We start from the raw sequence: 5666 nt of genomic DNA on the forward strand, positions 1-5666 counted from the left end.
AATCAAAATCCTTATGGGGTGGGACCCTGGAGTCTGCCTTTATAAAACAAGTTTTCCCACTAATAGTGGCAAAGTCTGCCCTAATGCCCAAGGGAACTTTGGTAACATTTCCTCTCTTCCAAAATCCAGGCTGAAACCCAAACTAATCCTGAGCTAAAACTCAAGAACAGCACACCAGATGCCACCTGTTGTTTTTCAGGGTCTCAAGCTCTGGAGGAAATGCATTCTGTCTGCCATGTCTTTTCCTCTCTAGGGCACCTGTCTGCATTTGAAACTGTGGCTCCTCTAGTGTTTCATCGGGCCAGGACTTATTCCCCACCTGGAGTCATGCTCTTTTCTGTATGACAGCAGACGGGGAGTAAGTCCAAGAAGGTGGCAAGAGGATCCTAAGCAACAAGGCGTGTTGGTTCCTGGCAGGCATCTCCTGTGGGACCTCAGAAGGCTGGCGATGCTGCGGTGGCACCAGGACAGAGGGATGCATCAGCGGGGGCATTCAGGTGATGGCTGGCAAACAGCTCTCGATAGTGCTGCAATGGAGATAGCCAGTCCCTGTGCCCTTTGCTGAGCAGCTGCTGGTGCTTGGAAGTTGCACATCTGTACAAGCTTATTGCTCACAGGAAATGGTTTGTACTGGTCCAATGGCTTCACTTTTTCCCCACCTGGAGCTGCCTGCCTGGGGGTAAGGGGACAGGGCACACATGCGGGCAGCCTGCAGGTCAGCATCCTCAGAGCAGCCAAGTCTTAGGTTCACTTGGGGTGGAGGTATTCCACAAACCCATTCCCCTTCATGCCATCAAAAACGAAGAAGTTGTTGTGAGGAGGGTCCCTTTGAAACAGAACCTTCACAATTTCCTGGGCCAGGATCCCTCCAACCACTGCACACACACTGGGGCCATCTAGGAGAATAGTGTCTTCAGGGAGCAGGTCAGGACTAACAACCAGGGAGTCAAGCATGTTGTTTCAAACCTGGAGCAACAACTCAGAATCTCCCCCAAAGGTAACAGAACTAGTATCTCTTCCTTTACTTGTGCAGAACTTCAGGAGCTCTTGAAGGAGAAAGTAACCCAAAGTTGTGAACTTCAGAGCTACTTTTGCTTTATCACTGCTCCAGTCCACTTGTGGCCCTTCCTTAATAGAGCAAAAGACCACCTTCTTTTTGACCTAGTTGTTTCAGATGAATCAAGTTTTGCTCTTGGTATCAGGTCCATCTTCTTCTACCCATTGGCTAACTTTGGCAACTTTGGTTTTCTCCTCTACAAATTCATGCTCTCCAAGATTGGCAAATGTATACCCATTGTAGCCAAAAACATCATCTCCTCTAAAAAACTTGATATTATTTTTGTGACAGATCTGGTCAACTTTGACTTTGACATCCCTGGAGCAGCAAGTCAGACAGGTCATGTCAAACAGAGTGAAAAATGACTCAGGTTTCTTCTCTGTATTCTGGGTGTCCACCTTCATATCCACCACTGGGTTGAGATTTTGGGCTTGTTCCAAAGAGGCTTCAGCCCTTGTTACAGCCAACAGATCCAGTATGGATAAGGAACTGAGCTTCAGGGTCTTCTGGAGATACCTGTTTAGGATCCAACATGGTCAGTCCTTTCACTCCTGCCAGAATGAGATTCTTAGCAAAGTTAGCCCCAAGTCCTTTCATGCCAACAAGGAGCACCCTGGCAGCCGTTTCTAGGCCTCCAATCCCCACGGACTGTGCTACCTCCTCCTGGGTGATGTTGCTGCCAGCCTTCTCCTTCTGCACCATACCATGAGCTCCAGCTGCCTGTACTCAGGTTCTGTCCACAGCAACCGCCCATCAGCCCCACCATGTGCTGCCAACCTATTTTGCTAAACATTTAAGGAGGAAATAATACCAACTTTGTGTAAAATCTTTTAGAACATAGAAGAGTGAACCCCTCCCATCACAGTTTATTTATGAGGTCAGCATTACTCTGACAACAAAACCACAGATCAATATTCTTCATGCACAAAGAAAAAAAATCTTCAAAATATTAGTAAGCCAAATCCTACTATATATACTATAATGAGATGGACTTATCCCAGGTATGTAAAGTTGGTTCTAATTAAATAATCAATCAGTGTAATTTACCATCTCCATATACTAACTAATAAGAAAAACCATTATGCTCATCTCCATGGAGGCAGGAGAACATTTGACTAAGTTGAACAACCATCAGTGATAGAGTCATTAGAATATAGAAAACTTCCACAACCTGATAAATGGCATAAAATACCGGCAGATAACATCATATCAAATCATGAAAGAATAAATGCTTTCTCTCTAAGATAGGACACAAAGCAAGGATGTCCACAAAGGCATATAGGTAGGAAAGAAAGAAAAAAGTCTTTATATAAAAATGACCTCATTATCTGTGTGGAAAATCTAAGGAATTTATGAAAAGAATTAGAACTAATAGGTGACATTAGCAAGGTCAGCACACAATTATGCAAAAGAACAAAGTCAAAGGAGATATGCTGCCTGAATTTAAAATTTAATATAAAAGCTACAGTAATAAAAACAGTATGATATTAGAGAAAGAATAGACATATAGAGCAAATGAACATAATAGAGAATCCAGATGCATTAAGTGAGAATCTGCATTTTAATAAGATTCATAGGTGATTCACAAGTACATTCAATTTTGAGAAGCATTAAGCTAGAATGAGGATGAATGGTCTTAATCTACAATAAAAATGATCTCTTATTAGTTCACATCTCTTAAAGTGATTTTACCATTGATTAGGTCCTCAAGTCTCCAACTTAGGTGTTATCCTTGATTTTTCCCTTTTTCTCACCCCTTCCTCCAAGATCATATCTGCAAGTTCTATTGGTTCATACCTCCCAAACAGGCCTCAATTCATCTATATCCCTATTCCATGGCCATCCTATTCCAAGATGCCATTTTCTCTCCTATACTACTGAGGCATCCTGATTTCCTTACTTCTTTTTTCCCCTACAGACAAGTTATAAAACAGAGTGATCTTCGTGGAGCTTGTGTCCTAATGGAGAAGACAAAATAAACATATGAATAAATAAATGAAAACAACCATTATTAACTGTAATAAATACAATGAAGGGCATCAATACAGTGATGTGATAAACAGAAAGGAGGCTACTTGCCTCTTGTAGATAAAGACTATATAAGTAAGCTTGGGTTGTCCTAACAAAATACCACAGACTGGGTGGCTTGAACAACAAAAACTTACTTTCTCACAGTTCTGGAGGCTGGTAGTCTAAGGTCAAGGTTACCTCAGGGTTGGTTTCTGGTGAAACCTCTCTTTTGTATGTAGAGAGATGATGATGATGATGATGATGATGATGATTATTATTATTATTTGCTGTGTTTTACCTAGGCTTTCATGCAGGATAGGGGGCAGGGAGCATACTGCTGTATCTCTTCTTGTAAAGACACCTGTCAGTCCTATCAGGTTAGGGCCCTTATAACCATTTAACTTTACCTATTTACAGGCCCTATCACCAATAGTAATATTGGAATTAAGGCTTCCCTGCATAAAATTGGGTAGGTGGAGATACAATTCAATCCACAGGAAGATTGGGAAGGCTGCTCTATAGAGGTGGCATCTGAGGATCTGAGGTTTGAGGTGGGGCCAACCATATAAATAAGAAAAAGAGCATTATAGTTAGAGGGAGCCCATGGACATAGGACATCTTCAAGTACTGGAGTTTTGGATTATCAGGAGAAAAAGTAAATCTACCTATTCCAATCCTGGTTGGAGGTGAGACTTTACAATTAGACCTGACATCTTTGTATTTCTATTCAAAAGTCACTCTACCAGCATTTGAAATTGGCATTTCAACAAGGACAGAAAGAATACAAAAAGCAGCAGCCAATTATAGGCAGGTGGAAATTGCCACTTTATTTCCAATCCAAAACTAATACCTCTCCCTGAGACTGGTTCACTTAAGAGCCATCTCAATGGAAGATGACTTCTTGGGACATTTTATTAAGTATTCAATAGCTATATGGCTGTTCCACTGATGGCAATTTAAAAACATTACCATGAAGGAAAATTCCTTAGACAGTTCTAAAGTTCTCATTGGCTGATATACATGGAAATTCTTAATTTCAGACTAAGTCAACTGAAAAATATTTGACATCACATGTCAGCAAAAACTTATGGGTGCTCCCTGCAGCTCTCCACTGTTTACTCAAGCAGCAGCTCCCAGTGGACCGTGGTTGAGATGTGCTCTAAGGCAGGAATGGGGAATGTGAAATTCTGAAATTTTTCCACATTTATTCAACCACACCCCATTTTCATTATCTCTGTGCAGGGAGGTGAACAGAGAGAACTACTAAATACCACAATAAACATGATTTACTTGATTGATTCACTCTTTTCCCAGTGTAATCATTAATAGCATCATAGTGATATAAATGGGCTGAGTTCATGGGCAGGGAAGGGTTGCTTTCATGGCAGATCTTTAAGCGATTGAAGTCTTAAATTACTCACTTCCCATATGTTGTATTAGTGTTACTTTGTAGCAATCAGTTGACCAAATATTGTATTTGAAAAATTACCTTAAATGTTATTATAAGACATAAATTGTGTTGTTTGTGAAAAGAATACAAAAATAATACATGTTGAAAAATGCATTTGCTGTATATGTTTTCAACAAAACTTGTATATTCTTGATTTTCTCTAAGGACCAATTTCTGTTTTTGGTTTATACTAATAATTTTTTTTTACAAATAATTGAAAGTTTACTTTATTACAGATGGTATTTGTCTATAGCCAAAAATACTTTCCAAGATGCACCTTAGCTCAAAAAACTAGTTTAAAAAGCATCTTCAATGAAAACAGTCAAAACAGATGAACAAGAATCAAAATCCCTATGAGCATCATAATTGGCTATTTGCACCTCACTAGCCCTAGTTTTTTTTTTTAATTAATCTAGAATCCAAACGTGTAAGAATCAGAAAATCAGTTGTGTGACTATACACATGATTTAATGTGACACAGTTACTTGAAGGGCTGCCATTTGTGCTATGTTAAAAACAGGATCTTACACATCTCTCTAAACTGTACCAGATTAAACTGATCACTGAGTTTAATACAGTCGAGATTACCAAGTATTGAATAGTTTTGGCTAAAACTCTGAACAGTTGGTTGAATAGGCAGAAAAATTAATTTTTCTACACTCACAACTGTATCTTTAGATTTTTATATCAGCATGAAGGCATTTAAAAAAATGCCCTGAGTGCCTACTGTTTATGAAGCACTGAGCTAAAATGAGGAAACAAAATACATATGACACATCATTATATGTTATATTAATGTATATTACATATATTATACATCAGTGTATAATATACATTAGTGAATAAAATATATATTATCCATAATCATTAATATATAAATATCTGAAAGACAATTGATCTTTGATCAATTATACGGGCAATAAATTGCCTTTATGATAAGATTGTTATTAGAATTTAAGTAAATGAGATAAAAATTCCATTTCAAAAATGTTTTAAACTAGCAGTATTAGGTTGTTCTGAACATGTACTGCCACCCAATGGAGATGTGCCCCAATGGCACCAGTGTGTAGGTTCAGAGACCATACATCCTTTTGTGGAAATAATACAATGTGCAAATCATTCCGTGTGGTAGGTTTTTGGGTTTAGAAT

General features: G+C 39.0%; 1 pseudogene; it reads right to left on the bottom strand.

Annotated features, from left to right (window-relative positions):
- Nucleotides 1-561: 561 nt before the first annotated feature.
- Nucleotides 562-1759, bottom strand: LOC112651216 (SUMO-activating enzyme subunit 1-like; annotated as a pseudogene).
- Nucleotides 1760-5666: the final 3907 nt, after the last annotated feature.

The sequence above is a fragment of the Canis lupus genome, chromosome 4, assembly GCF_003254725.2.
Source record: "Canis lupus dingo isolate Sandy chromosome 4, ASM325472v2, whole genome shotgun sequence".
Taxonomy (NCBI): Eukaryota; Metazoa; Chordata; class Mammalia; order Carnivora; family Canidae; genus Canis; species Canis lupus.